At 36.6% G+C, this 17,510-nt stretch overlaps 1 protein-coding gene across 5 annotated transcripts in view; it reads left to right on the top strand.

The window, feature by feature from the left end:
- DHRS7B (dehydrogenase/reductase 7B) overlaps positions 1-17,510 on the top strand; it is a 72,622-nt gene that overhangs the window by 1,073 nt on the left and 54,039 nt on the right. The window lies entirely within an intron of this gene.

Below are 17,510 nucleotides of genomic sequence, written 5' to 3'. Positions count from 1 at the left end.
CCCCCTTGACTTAGTTTTCAGAGCTATCCAGGAGTGGCTTTCTCCTTTGTAAAATGAGGATGTTGGAACAGACTATCATTCAGTGCCAAAGGATTGTTTCATACCTCGGTTCTGTCACTACTTATGGGACTCTGGGCAAATCACTTAACACTTTCTTCAGTTGTGAAACAGAAGGAACAGATTCGTACCCCTGTATCTTTCTGTGCAGGGCTCTTTAATACTTGGAAGGAACAGGATATGTTCAGGGGATAGGTGTAGTTACAGCATGGTGTGCCACTAGAAGTGTACCTGTTAAAAGAATATTGCCATTCTCTTGTTTCCTTTTCTCTGGCATTTGGTTTTGGCCTGCCAGTGGGTTAGTAGGCTAGCCCTACTCATGGTACCCACCCTGCCTGGATCAAATGGTTGCTATGAAGATCAACTGAGTTAATGTGTGTGAAAGTGCTTTTTAAACCGTGAAGTGCTGTGTAAATATCAGAGATTGTCATGTACTGTGCTGTATGATTATGTACTAAAATTATTATTCTAGGTGATACAAATGAGAAATATTTTACTAGTTAATTGTTAATTTTTAAGGTAAAAATGATTTGCCAGGTAATCTATGTATACTCCAATTACGTTCCCTAATTTTATGAATGACAGCATCCAACTCTCCTGAGACCGCATTAAAACTCTTAAAAGTAATAGGTTTGGGGGCATATAGGTGGCTCAGTAGATAGAGCTCTGGCCTTGGGAGTCAAGAGGACCTGAATTCAAATCCAGATTCAGACATTAGACACTAACTGGCTATGTGACCCTGGGCAAGTCACTTAACCCAGATTGCCTAACCATCCCCCCCCCCAATAATAGGTTTGTCTGGCTTTATATAGAGTTTTATTTTTGTTAATAGGTTATACCCAGTTTTAGTTTATGCATTGCAAGGTTTACTTAACATTTATAAATATTTTATATAATCCACTTAGCCCACTGGAGGCTTGTCAGTTTTGTGGATCCATCTCAATGACCCATTCCTTCTTTCATATAGTCAACTAGTATTTGTTAAATTCTTATTAAGTGCCAAGCACTTTGCTAAATGGTTGGCATAGAGAAAAGCAAAGAAGACATTTGCCTACTTTCAAGTAATAGATTTGACCCTGGACTGATTACAGGGCAGGGTTAGGGTGGGATATAAGAATAAAGACAGTCCAAAAAGATTGTTCCTAAAAGACAAAAATTAAATAATTGTCATTTTGCATTATTCGTGCTTCTGCTCACCTCCAGTAACATAGATAACTAAGTTGACTTTTTATTTGCCTTCCATTTCAAAAGTGCTTTATCAGTTTTACCTGAGCATTCTTTAAAGCTCTCAGGAATAAAATATTATCACTGCTGTACCAGAAGAGGAAATAGTAAGGTACGGGAAGATGAACTAACTTGTCCTTGGTCACATAGTTACAAGTTCAGGAACAGAAGAACATACTTCTAACTCATTGCCCTACCTGGTGTCATCAGTAAAATGATAGTGGGGTAGCCATAAAGCTAAGGCTAATTTGGTGTCTGCAGGTGACTGTAACTTCATATATGTTGACTTCAAGAAAAAATATGTAAGATCATAGGATCATAGATCTAGAGATGGAAGGGATTTCAGAGGGCATCTAATCTGGTCTCCTCATTTTACAGATGAAGCAACTGAGGTCCACGAAAGTGAAATGACATGTCCAAAATTACTAATATTGCGTTAAGAACTTGGTGATGATCAGACTGTACTTGTGCTCAGTAGTTTGACCTTTTAAGGCCTGATCTTATCTTATTCCTAGATTCAGTATAGTGGAAAAACCATTGGAACTGATGTCAGAAAACCTAAGTTACTAGGGCCAGCTCTGATGTAAATTATTTGCTTTGTAACATTTGGGTAAATCACTTAACCTCTCTTGAGCCTCAGTTTCCTTATCTGTAACATTGTGATAATACATCACCTACCCTGCCTGGATCAAATGGTTGCTATGAAGATCAACTGAGTTAATGTGTGTGAAAGTGCTTTTTAAACTGTGAAGTGCTGTGTGAATATTAGAGATTGTCATGTACTGTGCTGTATGATTGTGTACTAAAATTATTATTCTAGGTGATACAAATGAGAAATATTTTACTAGTTAATTGTTTGTTAATTTTTAAGGTAAAAATGATTTGCCAGGTAATCTATGTATACTCCAATAGCAAGTTTGTTTATTTGAATATATTTGTAACAAGTTTACAGATTGGAACTGAGATTGCATGGAAGGCTAAATTTAGTTTGGAAGTTTCTTGTTACCCATAAAGTTAAAAAATTTAATAAATTCTTTTTGATTCTAACAGCATTCTTCCTGCCATCTACTTAAGCCCTCAGTAACCTGAAGCTTGGCCAGTAGACTCCTTAGTGAAGGGACAAGTACGATGGTGGCAGCTGAATTGATATAAACATTACTTACCAGTAGAGTTTAAAATTCAGTTTTGTAAACAGCTCATTTTTTTTTATTAAGGTCTAGCCAGTACTAAGCACAGAGCCATAATAGCTTTGACTGTTTAAATATGGCTTCTTGTTGGCAGTGAATTAAACATTTCCATGATTTGCAAAAACAATTTAAAAAACCTTGTTATACCAGGAACTGTTATGAAACATACTGTTTCAAAATTGTAAATTAATATGGAATTTTTAACCTAGTTCTATGGAACAGTCTTACCAATGTGAATCAAGGAAATTGTGTTAAGATCCTGTTAAGCACGTACATGTATAGTTACTGTGTGTTATATAACAGGGTCCTGCCCTCCATTTAGAATTTAGCAGCTGAAACTAAATTTAGGAATATATTCATCCCCTAGACCTTTTGATTTTGAGGGTGCTGTTAAAAAGCTTTTTAAGGCAGTGCTAATCAGTACATTTTAAAGACCAGCTTTCCACTTTTGTTACAAATTAGTTGAAAATTGCTTTTGTCCATACTATTTTTCTAAGTCTTTTTTATACACAATCATGCCATCCATACTATACTAATTTTTGCTTAGCATAATTAAAGATACAGTGTGAATTAGAAATAGCCAATGGTCATATAAAAAGTAGCAATACACATGTATGTTATATAGATATATAAATAAGCATCTGTTTGGCAGTTTGTATTTTTTTGTGGCAATATATATTTAAGTAAACGTGTACTTGGAAAAACTGAAGGATGAATATGGTTATCCCAGAATAATTCTTCCGATTTAACTGCTTGGTGTTTATAATTTGTGCTATATTTTCAAAGAATAGATGATTGTGGCTTTATACTCCTCAACATTCTATAATGTGTAAAACGCATCCAGAAGTAGTAAAGAGAGTTTAAATTGTTTATTCTGTTGGTCTTTGACTGTTTGCAGAGCAGCAGTTATTTTCTGCATTAGCAAGAATTGGAAATTTACAAATTGTAATAATGTAGTAGGGGTCTAGAATATTTCCAATGCCCTTTAATACTCCTTGATACTTCTGTCCTTTATAGACAGAAGTCTGTAGCTTTGGAAATTCAGTTTTCCTTTGGAGCATTGCAGCTGATATAGAAAGCCAAGAGGTGCAATGTGAGAACATGGGAAATTAATGGAGATCCACTCTCTCCATTTATATAGCAAATAGTTCTTAATTGTCATCACTAAACAGCTTTAGGATATCTCTTGACCTTAATTGTCCTAATCTCCTGTTTGAAAACACTGACCTGCAGATAATATGTTGCTGCCAAAGATCTTTTCAACAATGAGATAAATGAAATTATTTAACTGTAAAAATTTGTATGTTACAAGTATAATTCATTTTAAGAAATTCAGTTACTGTATCTGAACATAGTTTAGGGGCTTATCAAGAATCCACAGATTTAAAAAAGGACTCCCTCTGTTTTGCTTTCCTCTTATTAGGAGTTCCCCAAGTGTATGGTTCTCAGAGGTGTCCAAGACTAGGTGTTTACAAGACCCTTTCAAAGAATTCATGGCCCTTTTATTCCTTAGTAACATTTCAGGTGAGAAGGCTCATTAAAGAGATGACATTTTGTTATCAGATAATTGGTAAAGAAGGGAAGTAGAGCTTAAGTCACTTGTGAAAAGTTCACTGAAAACGGACATTTTAAAATAAAATGAAATAATCAAACTATTGTTGTCTTTCATTTATCTATTTTTTTCCTCTTTCCCTTCTGCTTCTCCCTTCCCAGCTTGGAGAGCATATCAACCAGCAAATTGATGCTAATGAAACTTTGAAATTGTCATGGTATCTCAGTTGCTGTTTGTCTCTGAATTGAAAAATAGAATATCTAGCAAGAATTTGTTTGTTTAACAATGTGATGGTCATATATTTAGAGGAAAATTAATTCTTGAATAACATAGGGAAACTCATTAAGAAATCAGAGTTGTTTCTGCATTGCAGTAGAAAAAGGGTGTGGTTATAGTAGCAACTAAAAAAAGCAGCCCAAAGGTGCTAAGTCAAGGGTAGAAAAATACATTCTTAAGGGAGAAGTTTTGCAAAACTCTCATCTCTGTCACCTTTGTTTCATATTTAGATGTGAAATTATGAGTTTTGCCACTTTTCAAACATTTTTCTATTTAAAGTGTCTATCCTAAATGACACTTTTCTGATGAAAAGCCTCTATTTTTGCCGCATTTTCTTTAGTAGACCAAGCTACATCTTTCTTGTTATTTGAGTTATAATTATAATGTTACTGAGTTTATGCTAATATTTGTTAAATGTTAACTACTTACTGGTCTTTATTGTTCTGTGAGGAGCTGGACAAAGTCAGGTAAACAGAGGCAGAGTTGTGGAAAGAGTGCTGATTCTCAAATCTCAGAAAATTGGGGTTTAAATCCTATCTCTGTTGCTTAATACCTATATGATTTTCGGCCAAGTCACTTAAGCTCCCTAAGGCTTAATGTCCTCATCTGTAAAATGAGGACACTGTACTAGATAGCCTCTGAGTTTCCTGCTAGCTCTAAATCTATGATCCAGTGACCTGAGTCTTGTCCTATTGAAGCTTTATGTGTGAGACAAATTATAAAGACAAAAATGTTGAGGACCTTATTAAGAAATATTAAGGACACCTGTATTAATACAATTATGGTTGAATAAATATTAAAGAAAAATGAGGTTTATTTTAAATTATATGTATTTTTTCAATCAGGAAAAATCCATCTTCTTTCCCACTCTGTGCCACCAGCCCAAAGGAGAACAAAATTAAGACAAAGCTCCTGTTACAAACGTGTTTAGTCAAGCAAATCAAATTTCCACGTTGGCCATGTCCAAAAAATTATGTCTCATTCTGCATTTGGTTTCTACACAGCTCTGATCTTTTCATAAAGAATCCTTGAAAGTCTTCTGATTTCATTGGAGATCCATTTTTTTTCCCTTTGGGATTATACTCAGTTTTTCTAAGTAATATTTTTGGTTATAAGCCTATATCCTTAACCTTCAGAAATATCATATTCTAAGCTCTACACTGTTTTTATTGGTGTCTGCTAAATCATGTGTCATTCTGACTGGCTCCTTGGTATTTATATTCTGTCTTTTTAGATACTTAGTATTTTGTTTTCCTGTTTTTCTCCCCTATGCCTTTCCCTAGGTGGCACAGTGGATAAAACACTGGGTGTGGAGTCAGGAAGGTTCCATCCTTGGCTCTTTTTCTTTGACCTGGAATCTCTGGATTTTGGCTATAATGCTGCTGGGAGTTTTCTTTTCCTGCCCTGCCCCCCACTCCACCCCTGTGAGGTGACTTGCAGTCTGGCGATCTGCAAGCAGTAACAAATGTTGGTCTAGACTAGAGTGTGGGAGAGAGGTCAGGGTTAGAGGTATGGATATTTGGGAAGCATCTACTGAAAGGTGATAGATGAAGCTTTGAGACTTCAGCCATCTGCCAATTAATATCTGTGTCAACCAATTCTGTGACTGTGTACATATCACTCAAGTTATATGAGCCTCTGTTTCCTCATCTGTAAAAAAGGGATCAATGACTTCCCCCACAAGGTGGTTGTCATGATCATATGAAATATAAAGTGGATGTAATAGGCAACTAGATGATGCAGTCAGTGGATGAAGGGCTGGGACGGGAGTCAGGAAGACTTGAATTCAAATCTGTGATCAGACACTAATTGTGTGTCCGTAGTCAAGTCACTTAACCTCTGTTTGCTTCAGTTTCCTCATCTGTAAAAATGGAGATAATGGGACCCATCTCCCAAGGTGGTTGTGAGGATGTGATGAGATATTTTAAAGTGCTTTGCAAACCTTGAAGTACTATATAAATGCTAGCTGTTCTTTTTTTATTAATTTATTTTGATTTATCAGTAATCACTTCCATATGCTCTTGAGTTTAAAATTTTTCTCCTCCTTCCTCCCCACCCACCCTCCCCAAGACAGTGCACAATCTGATATAGGCTATACATTTAATTCCTATTAAACATATTTTCACATTAGTGGTGTTGTAAGTAAAAATTAAAACCAATAGGAGGAACCATCAGAAAGAGGAAACAAAACTCAACAGAAGAGAAAAAAATAGCAATTCAACTTTCATAGTTCTTTCTTTGGATGTGGATAGCATTTTCCATCACAATGCCTCTGGAGATGTCTTAGATCCTTGTATTGCTGGGAAGGGTTAAGTTTATCAATATCAGTCATCACACAACGTGGCTGTTATCATATACAACGTTCTCTTGGTTCTGCTCATTTCACTCAGCATCAGACTATCATGCAAGTCTTTCCAGGTTTTTCTGAGGTCGTCATTTCTTACAGCACAATAGTATTCCATTACATTCATATACCACAGTTTGCTCAGCCACTCCCCAGTTGATGGGCATCCTCTCAATTTCCAATTCTTTGCCACCACAAAAAGAGCTGCTATGAATATTTTTGTACATGTGGGTCCTTTTCCCATTTGTATGATCTCTTTGGGATATAGCCCTAGAAGTGCTATTGCTGGGTCAAAGGGGTATGTGCATTTTTATAGCCCTTTGGGCATAGTTCCAAATTATTCTCCAAAGTGGTTGGATCATTTCACAACTCCACCAACAATGCATGAGTATTCTAATTTTCCCACATCTTCTCCAACATTTATCATTTTCCTGTTTTGTCATGTTGGCCAATCTGATAGGTATGATGTGGTACCTCAGAGTTGTTTTGATTTGCATTTCTCTAATCAATAATGATTTAGAGCATTTTTTCATATGACTATAGATGGCTTTAATTTCTTCATCTGAGAACTGTCTGTTCATATCCTTTGACCATTTAGCAATTGGGGAATGGCTTGTAGTCTTATAAATTTGTCTTAATTCTCCATATATTTTAGAAATGAGGCCCTTATCAGAGAGACTAGTTGTAAAAATTCTTTCCCAATTTTCTATTTTCCTTCTAATCTTGGTAGCATTGGCTTTGTGCAATAACTTTTCAATTTAATGTAATCAAAATTATCCATTTTGCTTTTTGTAATGTTCTCTATCTCTTGTTTGGTCATGAATTCTTCTTCATAGGTCTGCATAGGTAAACTATTCCTTGCTCTCCCAGTTTGCTTGTAGTATCAGCCTTTATATCTAAATCATGAACCCATTTTGACTTTATTTTGGTATATGGTGTGAGATTTTGGTCTATGCCTAGTTTCTGCCATACTTTTTTCCAGTTTTCCCAGAAATGCTAACTATTATTATTAAAATATTTGGTAACTATAGAGCACTATGTAAATACAAGCTATTATAATTATATTCTTTTTCTTAGAAACTGGCTTCATTTATAAACTCTTAATTTTTTTTCAATCTTTTACCATTTTGATCCTTTGCTTGGGTCTGAATGCCTGTAGAATATCTTCACTTAGCTATCTCATATCACATCAAATTTAGCGTGTCTACAATCACCTTCCCAGTCCATTCAGCTCCTCTCCTTCCACTTCCAAATTTAAGTATTTTCCCCAGCCAGAGAGGTTTAAAATCTAATTGTTCCCTACCTTTCATATACCTTTCAACCGATACCAAATCCTGTCTAATCTTCCTTTGAAGTATCTCTTGCATTCATCCTTTCTTTTCAGTTCCCCTGTGACAACCCTGTTTCGGGCCTCCAGTTACTATTACAGCAGTCTCCTAAAAGCTTCTGATCTTCTTCCCTCCAGCCTAACATGAATACTGCCACCAGATTAACCTCTCTCAAATGGATTCTAAATCCATCACCACAAACAAGTATTTCTTGACTCTGTACTGCATACATATAGGGCACAGAAGTGTTAGGCATCATCCTTGCCCTCCAAGAAAGCAACAATTTAGGGTCTTAAGACATGTTTATAATAACTGCATTAAAAGGCAATATGTGATTAATGCCAAAGCAGCACTGTACATCTGGCTCTACCTCTTTCTGGTTTACTTTAGGCAAGTAATTAAGTAATTAAGGATTAAGTAATCCCCTTTGGACCTTAGTTTCTTCATCTATAAAATAAGGAATTTGGTTTCTAAGGCTTTCTAGATGATTTCTAAAGATTAGATAACTTCTGAGGTCCTTTCTAGTTATAAATCTTCATGTAAATAAATGCTGAACAGGTTTCAGGGAGTGAGAAATCATTTTTACCATGGTAATCAAGAAAGACTTCTTAAGAGGAGAAAGGAACGAAGCTGAGGCCTAAAAGATAGCTAGCATCTTGATAGTGGGAGGGAAGACATTGCAAGGAAGCCCAGAATTGGGGGCATCTAAATAGAGAATGTTTTATTACTTTTATAAAAAAAATTTTAAGCTTGAGGTTGCTTTTCTTTAAAGAGGCATTAGTAGAGTCTTTGGTTGTCACGCTGTTATTTGTCATTTTGCTAATTGGTCATCTTTTGTGAGGTCAAAGACTACTAGTTCCAAAGCTCACCATGGCCTCACTGGTGCAGCCTCGAAGTGACTGTTTGTACTTCTCAGGACCCTTTGGAGGTCAGGAAAATAAGGTGTCTTAGAACCTGAGAACAGCCAGCATCCTAGGGAAAAGAAGGATGCAGACCAAACCCCTTCCTGTAGGAGACCTTTGTTCCTAGAGCCACAGTGATTGATGCTTGCTTTCCTTTCTGTTCTTATCTTGTAAAAGGTGGGGTCTTGGCAGAACCACAAAGGTGACTGGTATTGCAGTGACCCTAGTTGCCTCTAATATGACTTGCCCACAACTAACCAGAGTGCAAGCTTAGTTTTTTGAAACTAGTGCAGAGACCTGTCTCTGTGAAGGCCATGGTAGGAGATTTCCTGCTGCATTGGTCTTTGTGACCACCAGGAGTAATATATTCATGATGAAGAATGAGAACATACCGTACTGGGATGAAACAATTCATAACTCTGGTGGTGTAAAAGGGGGGCTGCAGCTTCACATGAGGCAGAAAGAACATGACGGGGATGTTGCAGACCTTGTACCCTGACCAGATATCTTGAGGAGGCAGAGTAGTGTGTTGGAGGGAGGCAGTGGTTTTGGTTCTGGCTCTTCTATCTACCTTTGTAAACATCCTGTTCCAGTTGCTTTACTTGTGGATTTGTTGCCTTGTTGGTAAATTGACAGAGTTGGACTAGATCAGAGGTTCCAAAGCTTAAAAAAAAAAAAGGTTACGCAGTGCCCCTCTGGAATTCTATTTTTCTTTTACACTTTAACAGTTTTTTGAAATTTGCGTCTTTTTTTTTCTTTTTGGTGAGGCAATCAGGGTTAAGTGACTTGCCCAGGGTCACACAGCTAGTAAGTGTTAAGTTTCTGAGACCGGATTTGAACTCTGGTCTTCCTGACTCCAAGGCCAGAGCTCTATTCACTGCACCACCTAGTTGTCCCTTGCGTCATTTCAAAAAAATAAAAAAAAAATACTTTTTTAAAATACTGCATCTTAAATTTAATAATTTATTATAAATTTGTGAGGTTTTTCTTGCATTGAAGTTTTGATGTTTCATCATGTAACCGAATAATATCATATTGTAAACTAGTCATTACATGCACATATTCCCGCTGATGCATGCTGGACTTCCCTGACAATGTGAGACATGCTCGCCTTCCAACATTTGCTTGTTAAGACCCATCCGCCGACTTGACCACTGATAGGTTATAACTTGCATTTTGTGTGTTTATTTGGAAAATAATGTAATCATTACACAACAGATGAAACACGTATGAATGGTTTTTCAAAATTCTCTTCTTTCCTTTTGCTTCCGCCACCCCCTTACTTTTATTCCCCCAAATTGCACCTGAGGCTACTACCACCCCACTGGATCATTCCAGCACCCCAAATAGCATTTATGAAAATATATTTCATTTAGTTTCCACCAGCTTCTAAAATTCTTTGACATGTTTTCCTGGCAATCACCACTTCTACTCCTAACAATATGTTGGGTCCCTATTCATATTTGGTTCCATGTATAAACAATACATTATATGGCCTAACTTAACTGCATTTCCTTTTGTTTCCCTTTAATTTAATATGCATTCAAGTTTTCCACTGTCTAGAATTTCAGAGAATGGATTTTCTAAGATTTGAATAAACTGTCATTCCCTTTTACTTGGTGTAGTAAGAGTCATTCCAAACCCTAACTACCGTAGAATATTAGAGCTGGAGGGTCCTTAAACAATCACATAGTGCAGGGGTGGGGAACCTGCAGCCTCAAGGCCATATGTGGCCCTCTAGATACCCAAGTGCGGCCCTTTGAGTGAATCCAAACTTCAAGTTGAAGTCTTAGTCAGATCCCAGTCATTTTACAAATAAAGATCATAAGGTTCTGTGAGATTAAATATTAAGTGATTTGCCAACAGTGGTAGAGCAAGAACTAGAACCCATTTTTTAAAAATTCCCAAGTCTAGTGTTTTTTCCATTATATCACCCTGCCTCTATAGATGTCATACAGAAACTATTTTACTCTGAGGCAAACAACTTGTTCCCGTATAATTTTAAATTGATGTGGGATCTAGTATCCTCCAGTGGAGTTGGGGTAGTGGGCATGGCATTTGGCTAGATATAATGATAAAATGCTGTAGGGCTAACTTTTCTGTTAAGTGAAGAATGCTAAATAGGGAGAGATTTTATATTACTATTAATTGTATTTTGGCTTGAAATTCTGGGATGCCCCAGTGAACATCGTTTTTTTAAAAATCAGTTTGTCATCTTGGCATTTTCTGTTGGGTATAGCAGATGCAGCTTTACTGATAACCAAAAACACTGACACCTGTGGGCATAAAAATCAAGCCAAGTAAGGGAGAGGGGAGAAAACATTTCAAAATCTTGAGTTCACTAATCCAGGTTTAGCTTATTCACTGATAGACTCATTAATACTTTTGAGATGCAAGAGAATTCTTGTCACTGTATGTCAGTTTTCTGGTTATAAATGCAGGTCAAAACGATCTGTGCTGTATACTCATAATAGTAATAACTAGGATGAATACATTTGGAAATAGCACTATTTGAAATAGAGTGAGTAGTCCAAGAGATCAGTGGAGACATTATACCCTGGGCCTGGGCCATGGAAAGGGGTGAGGGGCAGAGTGTCATTCTTGTTTGTTCATACAGATCCTGAATTTACCAAGCATTTTTTTCTTCCAGTTTTTGAAGACTTATAAATAGAAGTGATAAATCTCAGTAATAAAGAAAGTGAAGCTGTCTTCCAAAAACTAATGCCAATAAATTCCCTCAGCTCTATTTATTTTCACAAGACACACTGTAAAAGAAAGTGATATGGCCCACGTTAGGTTATTTTTAGATGTAAATGTAGAAGTTGGAAATGGAAAAGCCCTATGAGGTTGTCATTTCTTCTTTTCCCTCTCTTTCTCTCCCATCTGTCTTCAGTATTCGGAAGGGTCATTCTTTGACTTGTATTTTGGTTTTTAATGTTTGATCATCAGTCACTGCTCTAAATTTCTCAAGAAGAGAAACTTCAGGGGCAGCTAGGTGGTGCAGTGGATAGAGCACTGGCGCTGGGATTCAGGAGGACCTGAGTTTAAATGTGGCCTCAGACACATAACACTCACTAGCTGTGTGACCTTGGGCAAGTCACAACCCCGATTGCCTGACCAAAAAACAAACAAACAAAACAAAAAAAGAAGAGAAACTCCAAGAACTTTTTTCCAATAGAGAATTATTAATATGTTTCATAGTGATGTTTTTGAAAGGCATTATGATGTAGTGGATTAGTGGCCAGTGCATTAGATGCCAGGAGATGTAGGTCTTGTTCCCAGCTCTATTGCTTACTAGCCCTGTGTGATCTCGGGCAGCTCACTCAATACTTCATTTCATCATCTGTAAAATGAGGATGATACTAGCCTATCCTTCTCATAGAGTTGTGAAGGTCAAATGAAGTAATATGGGAACACTTTGAAAGGAAGGAAGGATGAAGGAAACAAGCATTTATTAAGTACTTACTATGTGCCAGGCACTGTGCTGCTGCCCTCAAGGAGCTTACATTTAAAGAGGGATGACAGCTGGCACGAAAGGAAGTGAAAGAGGCGGGTGGAGAAGTAGGTATTTGCAGGGGCATGATTTTGAAGTCTGGAGGTCAGGAGCAGAGTTGAGAAGGGAATGAGGACTTAACCTGGGGCCCTTCACAAAATAGAGGCCCAGCAGCGACTCCCCAGTGGGAGAAGGGGGCCAACTTGGCAGAGGGATATTCCGGGTTGAATAGGTCCCTCGATAGGTGAATGTTGCAAGGTGAGGAGAGCCTAGGTACTGAGAGAAGTTGCAGGATGAGACAACAGCTGAGGCATGATTTTGAGATCCACAAATCAGCAGCAGAGCTGGGAGGAAAATGAAGAATATCCGTTTGGCCATCATTTTACAAATAATCATGAGGCTCTATGAGATTACATTTGCCAGCAGCTAGCTAATGGTAGAGCAAGAGCTGGAACCCATTTTTTAAAGACTCCCAAGTCTAGAGTTCTTTCCGTCATATCACCCTCCTTCTACAGATGCCATGCAAAAACTGTTTTACTCTGAGGTTGAGCAACTTGTTCCCTTATCATTTGAAATTGATGTGGGATTTGGTGTCCTCCACGGGAGCTGGGAGAATGGGCATAGTTACATTTGGCTGGGTATAATGATAAAATACTGTAGGGCTCACTTTTCTGTTAAGTAAAGAATGCTAAACAGGGAAAGATTTATGTTGGTATTAACTGTATTTTGGCTTGAAATTATGGGATGCCCCAGTGAATATCTTTTTAAAAAAAATCAGTTTGTTTTCTTGAGATTTTTCTCTTGTATATATTGATGCAACTTTACTGATGACCAAAAACACTGACACCTGTGGGCATAGAAATCAAGCAGTCATCCTAAAGAAGGGGGAGGGGAGAAAACATTTCAAAATCTTGAATTCCCTAATCCAAGTTCAGCTTCTTCACTGACAGACCCATTAACACTTGGGAGATGTCCAACTCACCAATGGGGAGAAGGGGGACTGGCTTGGTGGGGGAAGATTTTCCACAGTGGTTAGGTTGCAGGGATGAGTTGGTATTTAAGGGTGAGGCGTGTTAAACAGCAGCTGAAACATAGCTTTGAAATCTGAAAGTTAGGAGCAGAGCCAGGAGAGGAACAAATGTCTGGTCATCCTGGGCTGTCCACAAAATGGAAAAATAGTAGATAGGCATTATTGTGATTTTCAGTTCTAAAAATACTTTGTTATTCAGTGTCTTATATCAACTGAACTAAATTATAGTAAAAGGTACACTGTTAAAAGGGGAGAATTTAGATGTAGACAGTTTCTCTAAGTTCAGGAAAGAAATCAAGATTACAATTGATAACAATTAAGATTTTTTTTAAACCTACTCTTCTGCCAGAGTTTAGCTATAAGCAAAGTTGAACTTAGACATTTGATATACTATACCATCAGTCCCTTTTCTATCAGCCATATTCTTCCTTTTTCATATTGTGATTTGGTTGCTGGCTGCTCCAGGTTTCTCCCTTTGACTTGCTTAAACTGTTTCTGTTTTCAGTGTTCTTTGTCAAAAACAGACCATGAGAATTTTTGGTTCTCTCATGGAACAGGGAAAATATATAATGAATGAGATAAGTGAATCTCTTCTTTAAGCTTAGGTTTGGGGCATATATAGGGACTAGACTTGTGATTTCATGTGTATATGAAACCTTCCAGTGAGGAACCTCCCTATAGCCATGCAGGTCATCACCTTTTTTGCAATTTATAGTCCTAGAGAATTGCCCTAGACCTCAAGAAGGTCCAATGACTTGCCCAGGGTCAGAGGCAGGTCTTCCTTGTCTCAGGGCCAGTTCTTTATTCATTAAAACCATACTGCTTCTGATAATAAGTAGTATTTTCCATTTCTTCACATCATTATTTTTTAAAATTTATTTACTTATTTAGTTTTAGTTTTCAGCATTCGCTTTTATAAGATTTTGAGTTCTAAAATTTCCCCCCTTCCTCCATTCCCCTCTCCCCAGTACAGCATACAGTCTGATATAGGCTATTACATGTATGATCATATTAAACATATTTCCACATTAGTCATGTATCACATCATTATTATTTAGTATTAAGCACTATAGTGTCCTTGGCACTCTTAAAAATAGGGTTCAGTTCATTTTCTGCCTATTGACATTAGTCTAAAGTGAATTTTGGGAGACAAACCACATTGACGGGACACTGAAAGGACTACAGTCTTTGCCAAATTTTCTTCTCCATGAATAAAGAATTGCTTTATGATTAAGTGACATCTGTGAATGTCAAATTTACTCTAAAAAACAAATTAGAAACTCCAATTGATTTTAGTAACCAATGGCTCTATTTAAATTTTGTTTTTTTATTTCAAATTTACACATGAAGAAGAGCATTTCCATATACATAGCAGAACACAAAATGAGGATTTTATATGAAACTGTGAATCTCTATTTCATACTGCTTATTTTTTTAAGTATATAATAAATTCTACATATTACTTTCAAAACTGCCTGCTTGTCTGTGCTTCATTCCTTCTGTTTTCTTCTCTGTGCCTTTTAGTATTCCAAATATCTCTGGATTTGCCCTTGTGATTTGTGAAATGGTGGTGAGATGACAGTGCCTCCCAGAACTTGGCCTTCTCCAAATCAAGGCTTCTAATTAAGTGTTGCCAAGTTTGCCCCAGTCACAAACCTGGACTGGAATCACAAATTGTGTGTGCTCAGGCAATTTGGGAGAAAAAAAAAGCCAAGCAAATGGTTCTCAATGCTACATGAGTTATATATTTTAGTTTAAAAGCACAGACCCTTATGTTTCAAGGGACTAGAACTTAGGCTTTAAAAAAATTGAACCAGAATTATTTCCCTTATTGTTGACCATTGAAAAGGTAGCATGGATAGAAGGCTGATCATAGATTCAGAGAGACTCAGATATATGCCAGCAGTGTGGCTGAGGACAATTCATTTAATCTCTCAGGGAGTTGTCAATCTGCATTTGTGAAAGGAGTTTCCATATGGGGGGCACTCTTCATTGATGAAATACTTCTCTCCCCTGCCCCATTCCCCAAAATGATATCACATATATATGTTGTGCCAACTGAATTTTATAATTTCATTTGATCTGTAATTAGATTAACATGAGATGTCATGTTATATTTCTGAAATTAGTGTCCTTTCAGGATTCTTCTACTCTCAAGTGCAGAGATCAAAAGAAAGAGGTTTCTTGTCCCATACAAATATGTCTATGTAGTATCATGAGGAAGAAAATACCTCAAATAGCTAGGTTTAAATTGCTGTTATACTAGCCTTGACATTCCGTGCAAATGGATCTGCATCAAAATTTGAACCAGATTTTGTTTTTTATTTGTATTCTTGTTGACTGTAGGTATAGCTGACATTTTAACAGATTTTTTATTTTAAAAAAGAGCAAATTGGGTGATTTTGAACTTTTAAAGTTATTTTCATTTTACCTATAGTATAATTGTTCATTATAAATTCATTCTTTTATAAAGGAGATGTGACTATAAAAACATGACTTTTTTATTTCTTTAAAAATAAACATAAGGGCAAGTAGGAGGTCAAGTACCATCACTAGAGTCAGGAAGACCCAGTTCAAATGCGGCCTCAGACACTCACTAGCTTTGTGCCTCTGGGCAAGTCACTTACCCCCATTATCTCCAAAAAACCAAAAACAAAACATAAATGAATTTATAGATCTCAATGAATGTACCTCTAAGCAGTAACTTTAAGAGGTTATATACTTACTCCAGAGATGCTACCATTACTAAAAACTTGTTTAAAATTCCTTTCTGGGGATCGCTATTAGAGCCAGAATGCTACAGTGGAAAGAACGCTAAACTTGGTGTCACAGGACCTGAGTTCAAATTCTAACCATACCTCTTACTACTTGTATGAAGTTGAGTAAGTCATTTAACTTACCTGGGCCTCTTGTTCTGTCATCTGTCAAATGAGGAAGTTAGACCAGATGACGTTCAAGGTCCTGTCCAGCTCTCTGGATCTGGCGTTTTTTTAAAAGCCACATAAGAAAATCAGCCCTATTAACTTTGTAGTTACTCCATGTCTTTTTTTTTTAACTTAAAAAGGTATTTCCCATCTATTTTATTTATCAGACTAATTTCAATCTGGTTGTTTGCAAAAATGAAATTCACCTTCAAAGGATGAATGTTTGTTGACACTGAAGATATTCAAAGGAACTGAAGATTCTGAAGCCCCTTGCATCAGTGGAATAAGGGTACAATCTCCCAAAGTTTCTACTTTGAGTCATTTATATATCATTTGGATGTATATATTAAAAAAAATCAGTCTCTTTACCACCACCAATAAGTATTAATGTTATTCTTGCAGATTTATTTCCTATTTTCTGATTTTTTAAACTTGTTTTTAATAAATGTTCTTGCAAAGCTAAGAAAGTAAGGTGACTTCCTTCGTCTAGAGCAATAACAAATAACAGTCAGTAGTGTTATAGGGCTTGGAAAACAATCTGAGTTTATTGACTTAAAGGATGAAGAAGAAAGGTAATAGTCTGTATGAAAGATTAAACAGTTTTATAAGGAAGATAGATGGCTGTTTGGTAGCTAGGGACTGAAGACAGGTACTAGTTTAAACTTAGCTATTTGAGCTTCTTCCTCATTGTACTGCACAATATATTTCTGTGGGGCAAGAAACTTTTTTTCTTTTGACTTGTGTGACTTCAGTACAACTCTACTTATTTGCAATGCTACTTTTATTCTTGAGGTTAGCCTGAAAGCAGGAATGTGGATTTTCTGATTAATGTTCAATAACTTTTTTTGTGTTTTCTGGGGACAAAATCAGTAAGGGATGTAAATAGCTAGTTTAATTTAGAACTCTACTCCCCAAATTACTAAATTGTATACATGCTTTAACCCAGCAACAGCACTACTAGTCGTATATCCCAATGAAATAAAACAAAAGCCAAAGATTAGGTCAAAGACAGAGGGAAAAGAACCAAATATACAAAATATTTATAGCAGTATTTTTTTGTTGTAACAAAGATCTAGAAAGTGAAATATTATACCATAAGAAATGATGAAAAAGACAAATTCAGAGAAACCTGGGAAGATTTGTATGAACTGATACCAGCTGGATGATTACAACAGTGTAAAGGAAAACAACTT

This window comes from Phascolarctos cinereus, unplaced genomic scaffold (genome assembly GCF_003287225.1).
Source record: "Phascolarctos cinereus isolate Bilbo 61053 unplaced genomic scaffold, phaCin_HiC Scaffold_4;HRSCAF=312, whole genome shotgun sequence".
Lineage (NCBI taxonomy): Eukaryota > Metazoa > Chordata > Mammalia > Diprotodontia > Phascolarctidae > Phascolarctos > Phascolarctos cinereus.
Note: the sequence above shows the minus strand (reverse complement) of the source record. Positions and strands in the feature narration are given on the sequence as shown.